Raw genomic sequence first — 19,248 nt, forward strand, 5'->3', positions numbered from 1 at the left:
ATTATTCTGTGTTTCAACTATTGAACTTTAGCACGGGCCTGGTGGTGTATTATTTAGCAGCGCCGATTTGTTATTATGTTATTATTATAATATTATTTAGCCACGGCCAGCAGTGATTTGGACCGTTTCTTCGTTTCTTTTTATATACTATATACTCATGAAAATATAAGTCGATACAGCATGGCCGTTGTAGCGAAGAAAATAATTATTGAACTTCAATTCCCCTTTGAATCCCCTTCAAGAAAATAGTTTTCATTAATGTACATACTCATACCTCGTTATGTAAAATATCCAACGCATGGCAATGAGCAATGCGAAACACATCGTTGTTGTTGTGCACATTTTCTTATCTTTCATTAAGAGAATGTTGGGCTGCTAAATAATTGCACAAAGGAGGATGGAAAGGCATCTGCACAACAACTTTGATAAGAGCAGTACAGTATTGTGGAATCGCAAACTTAACAAAACAACGGCGTACAGCGGTAAAGTATGAACCAATGATAAAATCCTTTTTTACGCGAGAACTGGTCCAACCATCAGTATTATCATACACGTCACGGCACCGGATGAACTTTGGTTCTGGTACACTGAAACGGTTACGCTCAAGTGCCTCGTAGTATGGCGTATGGCGGAAGTATGGCGGTTCGCCAAACAACACCTGCTTCAACTCACGTTCAATGGCGCCAAATGGAACAGAAATAGAAACCTGCTTGACAAAACTAGAGATCTAGTGGACGGCAATGAGAAAAAGTAAATAAATAAATGAAACAAAACACTTGGGTTATCAATTTGTAGTAGCACCGTGAGCAAGTTACTCGCTAGTTGAAGGGCTGCCATAGTCTTCATGCCTCGCCGAATGTTGATGTTGAAGTTAAAACAAGACACTTAAACAAGACAAGCCCGCAAGCCGCCGTCATCATGCTACGAATGTTCCCTAATCTACATAAATTTACACATTTTACGCCGATCGATGCTGGCGGCTTTGGCACCGATTGCATGAAATGTTCGCCAGCAATGATCCGGTCTGGTTCGGAAGCATTCTAGACTTTCAGGGGGCTGTCTTTGGTACCATTATAGGTTGTGTCCATTGGCACAACCGTTTTGTAACGTTTGTTGACTACATTGAATACGCTTGGGAGTACGCGCTATCTGTACGTACGTACGTACGTAGTACGTACGCGCTATCTGTACTTTGCAAGGCTCAACGAACCATGCCACAGATATAGTAGGTCCGTTCACCTAGTATATCTGTGGCGTGGTTCGTAGCTTCTTTGAAAGTTGAAGTTAATCACTTATGAGCTTTGTGAATAGACTATAACTTTGCGTATTCTCACCACAGGATTGATTTTCAGAAAGAATTTCGTTATTCGTTGGTATGTTCTAGATCGCCTTGAAAGGAGTACAATAGATAATCAATCTTGAGTTTTTAAGGGCGAAATATAGATAATGTCTGATAGTTTAAAGATAGCTTGAAGTTGAATTTTAACTTGTTTGAGTTGCATGTAACTTTCAATAATAATAAACTAGTCAGTTTCTGTAGTACAATTCACTATACAGTCATACCTTGTTAGATAGTAACTACTGTGTTACGTTTTATTTCTATTTAGTGCTGCTGTAAAAAAAAATATAATGTGTGCACAGCGATAAATACCATTGAGGATCCATACAGACAAAACTCAACTTTTGCCTGTGAACCTGTGCTGGTTACAGCCTTACTTTGCCCACCTTGTGTAACCAATAGCACACAATTCACATATCCTGGCTCTATTCGGTTTTCATTCTACAGGACACTCGCTTGCTCCAACTAGATATAATGCGCATGGGAACCCAAACACATGATACACAAATCAGTATTATCTCTTACTACGTCGATCAGCTTCCATCAAAAATGGTTGATATATAATCAGCCACCATCCAGATATTACGGCAACCAACCGCCAACAAATATATTCGAGTGGGAAAGTGTAGTGGTCGGAAAATTATAATTTTATTCGACTTTCATTTAAATTTTTAATTAACGTGCAATTCCCGACGACGACACCGAAACACAAACTCAACCCTAGTCAAATAATTAAGAACATACAGGACAAGACACGATGGATTATTGGCTGTAGGAATTTCTTCTCACCTCACTTTGGTTGGTTTTGAAGTTTGTGTACTGAATGTATCTTATAGAAATAAAAAACAGATTTATTCAGTTGTCTCGTTTTTTTTAATTATGCAATATTAAAACTTGGTATGGCTCCTTATAATACACATATGACAAGTTAAAACAAGACAAGGACGACAAGGTTTATTAGAGCTATAGTGACGCCTCCTAAAATCAATAAATACATATTTTTAATGTCGTTGTGTCCTGGGTGGTATATTACTATTTAACCTGCTTTATAGTTCAGAGGTTTCAATACTGTTTTGGAGAATTTTTGCCACTCATACAAATTGAGCAAACATTCGTCTATGTTTCAAGAATATTGCTATGGAACAATCACTTCTTATAAGAGCTAATAGGTTCACTATTTCTCATATATGATTTGCTGTTTTCACTCATTTTCAATGGCAATTCAGCTTTGCTCTTGTCAATTCTCGTCAACTCTTCCGCGGGATTCTAAACAGAAGATAAAATCGTATTAAGAAACGGATTTAACATTTAATCAACTTGCTTCACCAGTACACATTTCGTCATGTATTATCCTCCACAATTTTACCCTTTCGATAGCACAATATCACACCGATGTCATGAAATTGAACAATTAAAAATCGTAGTAACTCATGCTTCTCCAATCTTTGCTATCTAGTTTTGTATTACTTGGTCGTTGATTTTGCCCACTCTCTGTACGTTTGAATCGATTGCACATAAATTGAATTGTAATTAAATATCCTTCTTTGCCCCATCCCCAAGGTGTTCATCCAGGAATAAAACTGACCGAATTTGTTCAATGTTCGTTGTCCCTTTGCAGTAGAAGGACCGTGTACCAGCCGTCCTATGTGGCTTTTTATGTAGAACACACATTTGCCATACCACCCTCCACGCATGGGATAAATTAACAACAAATAACAAATAACATCACAAACGAGATAAATTGTTCATAATCGCAATACGCATAAGAATGATGATGTTTGCTTGTAATCTTTTTTTTATTGTTTTGTTTCTGTTAAAAAATAGTAGAGTAACAATCTTTAAGTAGAGTAACAAACATTTTTAAACAAGTTGAAAGAACGTGTATCAGGAAGTAATAACATAAAGTATGTACAATAATCTGCACATATTGCATACAAATAAATTTCTGAGATTTAACCACCACCAAAAGTTTGTTTGACTGTAAAATTGCTTTAGTATAATATTCCAATTTTATTTAACCACCATTATTACAAGTGTGTTTTGTGTCACTTCGAAGCATCAACCATTACCGTTTGTAAAGATGCGGATAATAATTTTATTATCGTTGTAATGCTGACTCTGTCGGACGTGGTTATCCAAAGAATTGTGGACAAAATTGTTGGATAAGATAAATTGCAGCCTATTCCTCTTTGAAGCATCTATACTGTTGTGATGTGGACAATGATGCAGAATTAATAAAAGATATGAATGTTTCTAGGGAGTGAGTTAATTCTAATCTTGAAGAAGAGTCTTTATAACGGTTTAACTCATTCACAATGAATTGAATCATTCAAAATAATTAAGATTGAATTCTTCACGGCGACCTTCAACTTACAACTTAAATCGTGATTTATCTCTTGTGGGAATTATCTCATGATTTAATTCTCTATGGCGACCTTTACCGCAAATCAAACCCCCCTCCTCTCCCGCCTTCCCCCTCCCCCCACACGCCTTCCCCCACACCACCCGTTGGTTAATTGAAATTTTAGAAATCTGGAAGATTAATTTTTTTTCAACTCTTTAACTCGAATTTAAATCGTTACAAAGAATTAAATTTCCCATCTCTACTGTACTGACATGAACCGTTCGATTACTTGTTACAGTCAACATTTTGCACTCACGTGAATACACGGAAGAGACGCTTTTTTCATCTCTGTATAATTTCCTGATCACATCAATGTGCGTCCTTTGTGATCGTACTCTCAACAAGACTCGTACCATTGACCCTACTGATTTTGCAAACCCGTGCAAAAATGCATCCCAGAGGATGATTCGACCATGACCAGGGTAAAATTTTGAACTCTTGACGATCTGCATTCTTCGCGTCCGTATTCTGCGTGTCCGTCTTTAAAAATGAAAGTGATTTGTAAATTGGTAATTTGTAGTTTGGTTTCGTAAATTAAAAAGCCAATTAATAAATGGAGATGGAATAAACAATCATTCATATGTTAGATTGATGAATATTGAATGATATTAGCGAATAACACATTTCTAACATGCGGCAGCTAGACAGTCAGTCCTGCTTAAGGGGATTAGTGGGATTTTGCCCCAGTCATTTTGTTTTAAGACCGGCGCCATTACCAATACAAATACCGGATCGCCCAGATGGCAGCGGGGAACTATTAACAATCAGGGACTACTACTTCAATTATATCTCTCGCTAAAAACCTATCAAAAAAAAGGTTTTGCTTTGCTGATAGGCGTAGTTGTCTTTCTGGGTAGTTAGGTGAAGTAATCGGATGGAAGGCAAAACGGAATGAAGGACGTTTTTACATCATCATCGGGTTTCGTCACTCTTTAACCATCTAAACATCCATCTGAGAACACCTACGAAGACTCTAACAGTTTATTCATTTTTTTGTTTTTGACCTGGTAGCGATACAGCGGTACCCGTCTTCGGTAAATCTTCATGAGCAAGCAGAGTGAGTGTATCATAGCCTCTAAGAACCAGTTGGCGATGATCAGTTGAAATTTCAAAATTCACTTACCGTTTATTGGTCAGTTTACGGATCAAATGAAGAACAAAAAAACGATCTACCGAAATAGCAACATCTCTGTCATGTGTGGTTCAATTTTGTTCGTTTTAAAATCTTGTTCGTTTTTCCAATTTAACTACTATTGCCGTTGTGCTTCTGCTGTTTGTGAATGAATTACAGGTACCTTAGGCAGTTAGCAGGTCATTTTCTTGGCAACGTATTTCCTTTCATGTGTCAAACATGATGGAAAAAGCATTATTCATTAACAAAATCAACAAATAATAACGTATCCATGTATTTATTTATTTGATGTATTTGGATGTATTTGAATTGAACGTAAATTTTAAAGTAGGTATTTTTTAGTAGGTATTAGGTATTTTTTTTATAAAGAGTAAGGTTATAATAGGAAGCACACTAGATTTTTTTTTCGGTTGCACGGCTATATCTTTATGCCAACATTTAAGTAGTTAACTTATATACCTATTTCCCAAACTACAGTAACTATAAGCCTTTTTATATTTAATGTATGAACTAGAAAAAAAAAATTCCGTATGAGTGACACTGTTTATAACGTGTCACGGTCTGGACATTTGTATCTCGCTAGTGATCAGGAGGTACAGCCCGACCATATTGTTGAATAATAGATAATATGACGAACTAATTGTTGCTTTTTGTATCAATAACACCTTAAATGGTTTTTGCTTTATTTTATCCCTATTTCTCATTCTGAAGCTGAGATAAAATGCCTTTAGTTTCGATTTAAATAAGGGAGAATAATGGAATGTGTTGCCAAAAGTTAACATTTGCGATGAAATACTCTTGAATGGATCTCGGCCAAAGAACGATTGATTTTCTGCTCTGATTGTTCTGAAAACAATTGGCAAACAGCCCAACACATAAAGAATTATTTGAGCTTGCTTTGCATGCATGACAACGTTACTTTATTTTTTGCAATACCAAATTAAAATTGGTTTGAAGTAAATTTCTAAATAATATCGATTGATATCTTATAATAATTATGCCATGAATTAAGAAATCACAAAATATATCAGAATCAAGAATCAAGAAAAAAATAATACTGACGAAATAAATATAAAAGGGGCAACAAAGAACTATAAAGAAAGAATATAAAGAAAGAAAGAAAGAATAAAATAAGTGAACACGATATGAAATGAAATCATTACCTATCGATTGCTTTATCAGTTTGGTTGTGTGTCCATACTCTCGTGTCAGAAGCATGCACGTGCTAAAAATAAATATCCCATATAGCATTGAATTGCAGTAAATGCTTCATCATTCAGGATTTGTATCGAAACAGCGAAGCATCTCATCGTTAATACAGATGCGATAGGGCCGTTCTGACCTTTCAACGTTTACCTCCTAGTATCTCGCGAAGGTCATGTACTGATGAAGCAGCATTGTACCGCATGCTGAAACTACAACGAAATGCAATCACAATCACGTAAAAGAAACGTTGGCAATCCCATCTTCGCGGATCGCAGCATTGTTGTATGCCTGAAGTGAGTGCGCTAATTACGGCATATCCGGAAAACCGTTTCGAAACCGAACCGAATGAGGTGCTGGTTTGCACCGGCACACATACGAGATGCGTATTCTTATAAAGCAGTGTATGAACTGCGATAAAATAAATATCAATACCAGTGCAATTGTTGACTTTACACCAACGGTTGTGGTCGTCCACAACCGGAGTTGAGAATATGTTATGACAAGTGAATAACTCTCACAGCTGGTGGCTGGATGTATCCGCCTTTTGGTCATTTACTACAATCTGACTGGGTTTTACGATTGTTTCCTTCGCTTTGTCCCTTCTATAAAAACGATCAAATCTCTTGCTTCCTGAAAGCGTATTTTCCATGCAGAAGGAAGGATGTCCAAGTATGTGACATTTCACGTCAAATATCACAAAAGTATTGCGATGATTATTAAAACCGCTCACGGAAAGCGCAATAAACACAATGGTATCCCTCTTCATTGCAAAAAATAATAATGTAAAGATAAAGAATCCAATCCGTTATAAAGCTTGTTGCAAACATTTCATCGGATGTGCATTATGCGATATTCGCAAACGCGTTTATTTTTACTAGCGCGTACGCTAATATACGAAATGTCATAAGTCTTTTGCTGAACATGCAAATTATTTATGATCAAATTAATGGAGAAAAGCTTTTTATACAACTGCCCTTTAAAGGGAAAAGACTGATAATTAATTACTTACTTATTGTATTTGTATTTGTATTATAGGCTTATAAGCGGGTGCTGACTACATACGGTTCGTAAAACTAAATTACAAAGAACATAGTCGAACAAAGTCTTAACAACCTCGTGGATGATGCATCCAATTTTAAGATTTGAAGATTTATTCGATTTCAAAAAACGCCCAACGGTTCCCAAACTCACACATTGTTTTATATAGTATTCTCTTTTCGAGTCACAGGTTGATTTATCATGCAAATTATAGCGGAACTTAAGCACCCCACTAATCACAACTTCTTTATTATTTCTGACTTTCCTTTTTTGCAGAAACATGTGGTCTGATTTGTGGCAGTAACTATTTAGGTAAGAACTATTCTATGGGGAAAAACTTTAATGTGAAATATTTAACAATCGTTTAATTTGTTTAAATCGTTTTAATTTGCTGAACCAAAATTTTTAATCCTGTAAAATATTTTTTTGGACAAGACATTAAAAATTCATTAAGCTACACGATTCTTAAAATGTAATGACAAAGTTGAAGTATGTTATGTTGTACCAAAAATTTAACCATCGACACCCTACCAAAATTATTACAAATCCACCATTTGTCAGTCATGACCTTCAGTACCATAGTCTGACAAGTCGGCTACATGTTATGCTTCAATTTGTTTGGTTCCTGTCCCCAACAACCACATCTGAATTATTTCTGGAAACCGGTAATGTTAAAAAAAACGTTAGTTTTATTCACCTCTTTGGTTGCTGAAACCCATAACCTGGTACATATTTTCACAGCCCTCGCTGGGAAACCGCCAAAAACATGGTTTGTTTTCTATCCTCCCGGGATGTGTCACTCATATGTTTTCGTTACAGTGCGGGACGGCGGCTCGTTCTGTCCGAAAACAAACATTCGCTTACAAATGTGGAACAAACCGCTAGGGTCTGCCATGTTGTATTACATCGTACATTAAGTTTAGCATTTATTATAGTTCTCGTGCTTGCCCGGACTTGCTCATATTTTGTATGTCAGTTCACACCAATAACTTTTTTTCGTGTGTTTGTTGCCTTACGTAGTGATGGGATAATGGGTTTATGTCACCGATTTATAAGACATTAAATGTTACTGTACCGCGAAAAGAGTTATAAAAGAAGGATAATAACTAATAAAAGATTTTCTGTCGTGGAGAAGAGATGTTAAGCATCATGCTTCCAATGAATCGGGTGCTTTAGCATTCCACTACCCACACTCAAGACGAACATGATGAGATAAAATGCCTATAATTACGTAAATCGTTACTTGCTAAAGTGCATTATTTCTTGAACTTATGTTTCGACTGCAAAAAATAATTAGGAGAGGATAGATATAAGTGGATAACTTTTTTTAGCAACGTAATGCATCTCATGAAATTATTTTTCTTCTCATCAAGACCTTAAATTGTTAAAATAGCAGCATTAATTTTAAATTCGGATAGTTTAAAGGGCAAAACTGATGAGGATTTTTGGAAATGACTCCTTCGAAAGCGAAAACACACGTTCACTATCATTATATCATCATTAAGTTAATTCTTTTCTCTTGAGAAATGGTTCTCACCTCTTTCGTTAACCATTTATGCAAGCGAAGATAGTTTCTTCCTTGCATATGTGTACCAATATCGGGATGGAAGTTCACGCAGATAACGTTCAGTGTTTTTATAATTTGATTGATTTTTCACGCCAGTTGGTATTAAAGCTTCACCGAAGTCCGAAAGATTTCATCAGTTTGAAAAGTTAAAATCATCAGTTAAAGATTGCTCAGTATTGCAGACGTAATGTCTTATGGCAGAAGGGGATGTGTGTAAAAATGGCGCTGGTTTGAAGCGCTAAAGGTATACTGGATCTTTATACCCATTCGGTAAATTTATGATCGTTAACTTTAATGATTTAGTTTTAGATGCAAGAAAAGCGTGATTTATGACATTTAAAAATGTCTGTTCATATTTGATAACAGTAATACATTTGACTCCTACGTAGTGGATGCTTACCAAAGGATTGTGCAGGAGGCAGAAAACCTCGGGTTGGAGATTAACAAGACAAAAACCAAGTTGATAGAAATCAATCCTAACTTACACAGAGGTGGCGTACAAATAGGTGAGCTTTTTAAGCTTTTTAGAAGTTGTCCAAAATTTCACCTATTAACATTGATGTTGAGATACGCGCTAGGGTGCTGGCTGCCAAGCGGTCTTTTTTCAATCTGAGGAAACTTCTACTCTCAAAATACTTGTCGCGACAAACGAAGCTTACAGAAATAACTTATATAGCTCCAATACTCACTCAATACAATACTCAATAAGTTATATATATAACTTATTTAGCTCCAATGCTCACATACGCTTTTGAGACATGGACTTTACCCATTACTGACGAAACCCTCTTAAAATCGCCCTCAAAAATTGAGCTGCAGTGAAGGCGTTGATGCGTCCGCCAGAAATGCCGGGATAATTGATTGGCTAATGAAGGCACTCGACAGTGAACGGTTTGGAGCAATCCTGCAGCAGGACAAGACCGCGAAGCCGGATAAATAAGTAAGTAATACATTTGACGAGGCATTTACACTTATATAACAAATTGATTCTGTAAATCGCTTTGACTTTGGGTTAATTAATTTTGCATATCACGTGCTATATGCAGCTTCTACAACTGGCTTCAAGGATGAATTGATTGCTTACGTTGGTCTTTTAATGCGCATAGAGCAAAGAGTTGTCTGCTGAAACAGTTATTTGTTTGAACTCAACGCATTCTACCAATTTTTCAAGTGCTACTGGTTGATTCACCCTAGTCAAAACTTTTTGGAAGTGTCACGTACAGAAGACACAAATGAAAGGCTCATACTCCGAAGGCTTTACATTCAGTCAACACAGCCGGCACACGGAAACCACGTACGGGTTTCGCGTGTCAGTGAATTTGGGTACAGCAATAGCATGCAGAATATCGTCGCAAACATCGCAACCTTGCGCTTGAACGTGCATTTTCAATGGCAAGTTCAATGGGTACCAAACTGTACATATATCATGTTTCAACTGTTTTGAAACTCCGAAACCCAATCCAAACAACAACATCGACGTAAGAATTCTTCAGACAATTATTTCAATTTCTTACCTCAGGTGATGATTTGCAAAACAAAAGAAAAAACATACTTGACGCACACCCTCGTTTGGAAATGCAGAATGGCCTTCTCTGTGATAGAAACACACTACATTCACTTCTGTAACGTTCCACCTAACCTGCCGGTGCTCATGTCTTCACCGGTTCACCGGTTTGTGTGATATTTTAGAGTTAAATTTCTTATCCAAACACAAACTTGCGAAATTTCGCTACTGTGAGAGATCGTCAACGCTACCAGCTACACCACATAAGATCTGAAACATTAATTACTTTTTATACATATTATATTACTTTTATAAAGAAATAGATCAATTGACTTATTTCCTATTAAAAGCACTTGATTCGTTCGATCACTGAACATAGTTGCACATTGATTTATACCCATACTACCCGTCAAATTAATCACACACTCAACCAACTAATTAATGTTAGACTGTTAGTCTGACTGCATCTATGTGCTAATGCACTATAGATTGCGTCATTTCGTTCCTCTCCTCGTGCGATCGCTTTCTTTCCTCTTGCCGTGTGGTAAAGATAGAGATGATGGTCGTCGACCAAATACCATGGTGATTGTTTGTTATGGCTAATAATTTTCATTCCTATCCGCTTTTCACTGTTGCGGAACCCTTCATTTCTCCATCAAGTTGACATCATGCTGTGAAAAGTCGTAAGCAAGTGATTTCTCTTAGCAGATCATTAGCACCAATAGTTAAGCTTAATGGATTTTCAAATAGTGGGATGATGGTGGGTTAAATAGGAATAAGGGAGTGGTTTTCCTTTTCCATGCTTGGAAAGTATAAATTGTAATTAATGTTTTATCCCAATATAAAACGGAAAAATTGAGAAGGAAAACACGCTTTGCAGCACAGTTGCGCTACATAATGAAAATATACATTTGTTGCATTGAAAGCGTGTTTGTCATTATTGTGCACTATTTGATGTTTTTTTTTTCAATCTTCTCAACACATCTTCTCAACAATCTTGTGGTGACCAACAACTCTCCCCAGAAAAGAAACGATTCTCCCCTTTTTGAAATGAGAAACATGATGAAATCGCAAAGAATTTAAAGTGATCCTCGACCTATAATAGAAAAGGCGATCTAGCTTTCAATCGACTAACTGTGATCGTAAATTTTGCCCTGCGTGGCCAATGCAAATCAATAAAAAAATCTCCAGGCCTACAGGGAACCGACTTTGGAAGACGGGTATGGAACATATTAGCTACCATTTCCACCCTGGTCTTGCTTCTTTGTGACAGGAATGGAAGCAACGAAACGAACAAAACGGAAGCTACAGCTCTTAGGCCTTAAGGCAATGCGAGATACTTCTTGGGTCAAAATTCAAACTCGAAACTTAACACGATCGTTTAGTGTTTTAACCATTATTGTGCATGATTTCATGGCATGGCTAATAGGAGGAAAGAAGAATTTAATAATAGGGCTAATAGGAGAAAGAACCCTACCAGAAGAATGACTCGGAAACGTATTTATGCTGCTTGATCGGTGCCACAATTTGCCATGTTCCGTTTTAGAGGTTTTATGTTGTGATCTGCGCATGCCGTTCTCGTTGTTTATCTTTCCGTCCTCAGTTTCAATCATCTGTAGTCCATTAGCCCAGTTCAGTGAGCATAGAAGTGTGCGGCTGCTGAGAGAAGCAGATCGTTTCAGTGGCAATGGTGCTAGCCTACTATTCTAGATTTGCTCTTCTGTAAACATGTATTGTCCCTACGAAGATTTTGAAAAAACGATATGGCAAACCGTACCCACTGATCTCTTGAGAATGTAAACCAGTATGTGGTTTAGTTATGCAATAGCATGCATTGTTTGTTCTTTCGCTCTATCTAATCTCACATTGAAAAACAACTAATGTGCTCGCCTGCCACTAGCTAACATCGAGGGCGTTAAGAGCGTAGAAGAGTATCTAAGTTTTGTTCTTGTTCTGTTCGCATTATTTTCCAACTTGGAGAAATATCGTATAAAACTCCTTGAATGAAAATATTTTGATCTTATTTCTGGCAAAAATATGTTTCATGCCTCGATCGCAAATCAACTTGTCAACTTGTTATCAAATCAAATTGTTATCATCGCATGAAATTCGTTTAATGCAATGGTTGCCTATAATTTTATTATTGTTTAAACGTCCTCCAGCTATACTGTCTATCAGTCTGTCATGTTATGATGTCACGTAGATTTGTTTGACCTTTCGCAGAAGCTCCTGTCCGCTTCATAGCTGTTGATGACGGCCTACAACTATTTTAAGAGCAATGGTGATCCCTTGCAGAAACGGTATGTCCTACACATATTAAAATTATCAATATTAAAGGCGGAGTAGTATGCATGTGTGCATTCTAATTAAACCCTTCGCATTAACATCCTAACGTGGAACCTTCCTTCATCAAGGTTCGTCGTACATCTCCTTGAATACGACACTACAAGGAGTCTTTGTTTAAACTAAGTCTTATTTTAAACGACACGTGTGATTATTCGAATTGCACGATTCATCAATGATTGTTTGCAGATGGTTAGCCATCAAGTTGGGTGAATAAGTCACCTTCGCACTATTATGTGTCGTGTGATGTATCGTGCAATATTCAGTTAACATGGTTGTGGGAAAAGTCATTCTTGGAACGGTTATTGAATACTGAATATAATGCTGAACAAAATAATTAAAAAAATAAATAATAACATTACATTTTATCATTTTAAAATGTAAATGCCACAATAGTTCACAGTGCATGTACATATATACGAATTTAGTAACGATAAAGAATTTTCGTTGCAAGAAAAACTTAAATACAGCTCAGAGATTAAGCAAAATTTTACGGGAAAGAGAATCATATTATATTTTTATCATATAGTAACTGCGTAAATATAATGTTAATCGGTTCATGAAGACATCTCTATGCATCGAGTTGTATTCCACATTCATTGTTGAACACCGTTGTGCACTTTTTTAAAGATCTCCATAGCCAATAGCATTATTGCGTGTACTAATCCTAAAAACAAGCACTGTCGATGGACACACTATACGAAATCAAATCAATACAAATTAAATGAAAACAACGCCGTACTAAACGGCATTATACTGGAGAAAGACCGGCTTACCTATATGAGTGCTCCTGCCTACCTTGCTGCGGGTTATAAGCTAATAATAACTTTACCGACACGTACCCTACAGCTCTTTTAATGGGCTTGATTTGTGAGCTTGAATGGCGGTACATTGTTGAAGAATAATTTTCGCAACGGCTTGCCGGTAATGGTGGCACACGCTTTTCGCTCCATGCGATTAGCATAACTGTTTTCAGTACGACCCTACTAGAGTATTGAAGTCAAGAGTCGGAAGGGAAATTCTGTGGTAATCCCCAAGATGGCATGACATTATGATTTCATTGACCGTTGTCGAGGTTATCCTTTGCAAAACGCGAAATGTGATCATACGGTGCACAAGTGCGGTACTGGTTCCGTACGGTGTTCAAGTTTAAGAGTTTAATTAATATATATTGATGGTGTTTGTTGTTAAGGGTACACACTGTTCAGATTCGTCGGTTACTTGGCTGTTATAAACACGTAAAGTGAGGATTACGATTTGGCACACTTTTCAATGGTTCAATAATAGCTATCCATTAGAAATATTTCACTAGTATGAAAGCGTACCAAAATCACAACTATTGATTCACGGTAAATAAGGAATAATGGCACACATGAATAAAGACCCAGCACTAGGTCGTGGGAGTAACGCGTACTTCATGGGAAGCGCTTTATTTATCGTTTAACAGCTGCCACTCCTCGCCACGTGAGTAGCACCATCCTAACCGTGTTTTGTTTTGTTATGTTTTTTACATAATTGAGTAGAGTCATTTGTTTTAGCAACTGTTCCTTCGCGCAATCGACTCGATTTGATGGATTGAATGTGTTATGTACCTAGAAAGAAGAATGATAGATGAGACGACGGTTTAGTCATTCTGCTCATGTAATGCGGTCAAATCGTATAGTGGTGTGCCGAATGAATGGAAATCTGCTGGTAATGCGCCCGTTTGTTTTGGAAATATTGGTCAACACCTACATCGCAATATCTGTTTCTCCTTTTTTCTAGATTTTTAAAAGTATTAAGGTATTTGATTACTACTGGTTTTCTAATTGAGTTAAATGAGTTTTGTGAATTCTTTGTTGAAGTGAAAAAAAATAGTTACTCTTCCATTTAATCCGACTAAATCTAAGTTGGAATAATCTAAATACAAAATATAAATTGGAATTAAAGAATTGGAATAAATTAAATATACATATTTGAATGGTATTGCTGTATGAATTGAACAGCCTTTTTATTGGATAAAAAGGTGTTATATTTTTTTCAAACATTAACATATATTTATGTTGTTGTTTCTTATGTTGCAGTTAATTTTAATAGTTTTGCCTCATATCACAGACTTCCGAAGCGTTACACACTCCATATGCACTTATTTATCATCTCATAATATGAAACATAGATATGACACTCCTACATACAACAATAAAAGCAATCCAATTGAACGATGGGTGTAAGTTTCACATCTAATTCCATCACTGGTGAATCAAACGCGCAAAGTACGAAAACAAAAATTTGATACCATTTTCTAACATTGTTCTGAACCGTATAACATATGAATACTTGACGTGTGCTAGCCTCGCATATTTCAACGCGTTTTGTTCCCCAATGACGCTATTACTATAATATTTAAAAATACCTATGATGCATCTTCATTTTCTAATACACTTCCGATAACTATTATTAAGCTGTTTGATTGGAATAGTTAATATGCTCACGAAATGAAACCTGAATGTAGCTGCTGAAACAATTCGACTATGTTTGTTACCTTATTGGAGGGTGGTTTTGTTACTCGGACCTCGGAAAAACAAGCTTTTTAGTGCTTTCCCATTGCTGAACATTACGTGAAAACATTTCCTGTAGTGATAAATTCCGATTAATGCGACTACCTCTGATATGGAAGAAAATGCGGAGAGACAAAGAGCATTAGACCTCTTTTAACACACCACATGAAGTATTTATAGCACGTCGACATCCTTCGGGTGTCATTATTTTCAAATGCATTTTAATGGTAACCAAAAAGTTACGAGTAGTGGTGAAATTTGAACTATTCCTAAAATCATCTTTAGATAAGAATTATGGTAGTTTCCGTTTGTTTCTAGAACCGAAGTATTTAAAACAAACAAACCTTGTTCACGGTCACGCGTGGTCTGTGGCCGATAACAGCCAGTGAACTTTCGTCAGAGATATTATCTCTTTTTCTCCATTGTTTATGTGTTTGTTCTGAATTTTACTGGTCACCTAATGTAATGGGCGTCATTTAGTTTCGTATTCTGATGATGTCTATTACTAGAAGGATCTACTTCTTGCAGCATAAATACAATTCAGTCAAAACTCTAAGCACTATTTTGACTAAAAAATGTTCGATGCATTGACCTTTATTGAAATTTCGATGAAAGGAAAATACAGTTAAACAAACATTTTAACATTACATAGCACAAAATATTCAAAGAAGAGCGCTATGTAACTGATGGTAGTAGAAAAGAAAAAATAATATTTCATTAAACGCCTTAGTCATATAGCTTAATGTTTTCTTTAATAGTGAAATGCTTCTTCAATTGTACCTGTTTGAGAAACACACCGTCATGAATCTTGTCACGCGCTTCGCTAAAAGCCAAGGTTACTAAAGTAATAACGATGGCGTTTAGTTGATTTATAGTTTGCTAGTATGTTTCGTATTCTCGCTTTTCTTCTTGACGTAGAATGGCTTGACATTACACCGATGTGAAATTTGCCAGAGTTGAAGGCATTTGTATTAGTTGGGAGATGTGTTTTGATTGATGATCTATCCACTAGATCCGTTTCATGATTATAGGGTTCTTATGGATAAAGTATAAAGGATAAAGATGGTATACAATAAGATAGCCAGTTAAATTACCCTTTTGAGCAGTTTTCTTCGTCAGGCTGTACCATTCGCTCGTGAGTTCTGGAGGCAGTGTGATGGCGTCTCAGAACACATCGTTTAGAACAATGTTTTAATGTTATTCTAACCTTAAAATATTATTTTTCAAACGTATTACATCATTTGCTCTTACCGTGGTGCATGCTCAATGAAAGATTTCTCCTAATTTATCGTTTAATTCCAGTTCCATTAATTTGCCGTTAAAGGGAAAATAATCATGTCTTAAGATATCAATGTGAACATGTCAGAACTACACGAAAGAGTAAATTAACATCTGAGAATTTTCACTAAACCCTTTTATTTTTGGATTTTTTTACCATAAAGCATATTAATTATTAATTATTATATTAATTGCTGTGAATCATTGCACAAACTAATTCGCTACCTGAAGCCCTGCTTCTATACGAAAATCTCAAAAACGTTTAACCTTAATCTGATTACTTCTACCAAGGTGTTTTGTACATCAATAGTATGCTTCTGGTAACATTAATCTCATACGAGAATACCATAACAAACGAACCACACAAATGCAGCGTACATGTACTTTACCTGTGCTGATCTATACAACTGCAAAATTATAGGCGACGACACGGCACTTTTCAAAAATTATGAACATTGATTTTTAGAAAGCTACGCTTTCCACTTGCTATTCCTCACCACATTTAATATCTGACTCAAACGTGGTCGTCAGTTAGAAAAATAAAGAAGCCGATAAGCTGCTTCGAGAAAATCATGGATGACAGTAACAGCATTAGGCTATCAGCAGGAGATTTGCAAGTCGAGAGAAGAACGAAAAGGTTTATCCGTGAGCGCTTGAAAGGAAAGTGTCTAACTCATCCTCACGTCCTTGACACCATTGTGGGTATGGTTTTTTTTACGATACTTCTTCCTGTTTTCCATTGCATCCCTTCGTGTGTCTAGTTGGTTGAGAAGTGAGGTTGCATTATGCCCAAAACTCGATTTTGATTTGCTTTATTGACCATACACCGTAATACACCGTTATTCACAGAAAAATGAGGATTCGGAAAAAGAAAAATGTTTCCGAAAAAGGGTCAATATGTGTACCATTGGTATAGTTGTACGGCTGCCATCCAGCTGAGCAAAAGCCCGATAGGACAATGAAAACATTCGTGCATGACGCAAGAAAAGTTTTTCGTGCGCTTTTGTTTTTTGGTTGGACAATGTGCAGAAAGTTTCGTATAAGGAACGCTCAAAATTGGATATAATTTTAACAATCATTTCGGGTTTACTTTACTATTCCACAGCCACCTAACGGCACAGCCAGGCATACCTAACGAATATTGTCGTATTTGGGCATTTGTAAAAAAAATGCATTCTTCTTTTTTGGAATGCATAAATACTCCTCGCAAATTGGCACCGGAGAACAGTTGTTCTTACGGGTTATTACAGTGAACATCGACATCCAATCTCTACGAGGATCATCTGAATGCACCGTTTACAATTGCTGAAATAGTTGTCAAATCAGACAAATTGGATAATCTTGTTCAATTGGTGTGTACATTTGTGTGTTTATGTTTTGTGTATTTGATTAAATTAAACTAGAAACGAACTCTTAATAGAAGAGAGAAGTGTGTGACATCATGTGGATAAGCGATTGTTCTTGAAACTCATGGCACGTTTATCACGTTCAACCAGATTATGCATAATCGCAGTGATTTTGTGATGCTGAGTGGATTGCGAGTAAATTAACAGGCGACGTGTTAATACAGCAATAGTCACGTAGCTAAATAGTCCTTCTTGTTGCGGTAAATGGCTGGTTCGAGGAGGTGATGATAACTACGGCAGAACACACATTGCTTTTACCCATTCAAAATTGTGTGTCATTCCTGACGTTGTTCGTATATGTTGTAATGGCTACATTCAATTTTAGCAAATCTATGTTTGATCTATGCGTGAGTTGCACAGTAACCGTATGATGGTTACAACATAGACAAATTTAAGCTTATGATAAATTTTCTCTTCTGCAATAATTTCACTCGTTTCAAGGCGTATGTCGACCACTCGATTATTCTGAAGTTTTACTATCAGCCAAAACTATTACCTTTAGCGGTCAACGCTTATGCTAACAGTAAGGTGAAAAGAAATTAAAATAGAAGCATTGATCGTAACCGAATATTTGATATTACGTTACACCAGACGAACAATCGCTTTTATTCAAAAGGCATGAATAGTACTAGGAAAAATTGAATAGTACCAACATGTGCCGGATAGTGATGATCAACACTATCGTGGGAGAGTCACGGTTGATAATTACCATCTGACCTCCATCGCTACTCTGCAGTGAAGTTCAATATAGATTTCTGCAGCCAATAAGGATCGCATATACGACTTCATTTATAATTTACGTTCCAAATTAATGTTCCTATTGAAACGCCATTCTATAATGTAATCGGCTTTTTGTATAAAAATAATGCCAAGGAAATAATACAAGTGCTAATATTTGCATGCCGACGATTGAGTGTTTGCTGGCAGATGGCTTTAAACCGCGTCGAGTGCTAAAGTTGTTGATTTATTCGCAAGTCAGAAACCAGATGCGAATTATGTTCAATGTGCAATATAAGAAAATACATCGGTGGAGTTAACGGGGGAGGAAGAGACAACGGTCAAATCTGCGTGGCAATATGTCGAAAAATTTATCAAATATTGAACAAAAAAAACTTTGTCAAACAACTTTTTTTTTATCCTGGTCCGGTGATTTATTGGTAGTAATTTTCACACGACAGGACCGAGACAAAATCTCATTCGCACCATTCTCCCGTTGTTAGGACTAGCTATCCGGCTACGTGGCAAAATAAGACGATTCGGCCTGGTCGTTTTTACGAAAAAAATCTATTCTATACTTTAACTGCCGCCTGCCTTCAAATTGTTTTTAACATTAACGATCATCTTCGATTAGATACTCCATCATCAAAGTTGATAATATTATCCGCACGACCATCTACTTCAACAATAACAGTTGTGTTTGGATCTGTCTACGTATCTGTATCGCTTAAACCACGCCGGTGGCAATCCCCATATTTTGTTAAGTTATCGATTCGT

This window comes from Anopheles marshallii, chromosome 2, assembly GCF_943734725.1.
Source record: "Anopheles marshallii chromosome 2, idAnoMarsDA_429_01, whole genome shotgun sequence".
Classification (NCBI taxonomy): Eukaryota; Metazoa; Arthropoda; class Insecta; order Diptera; family Culicidae; genus Anopheles; species Anopheles marshallii.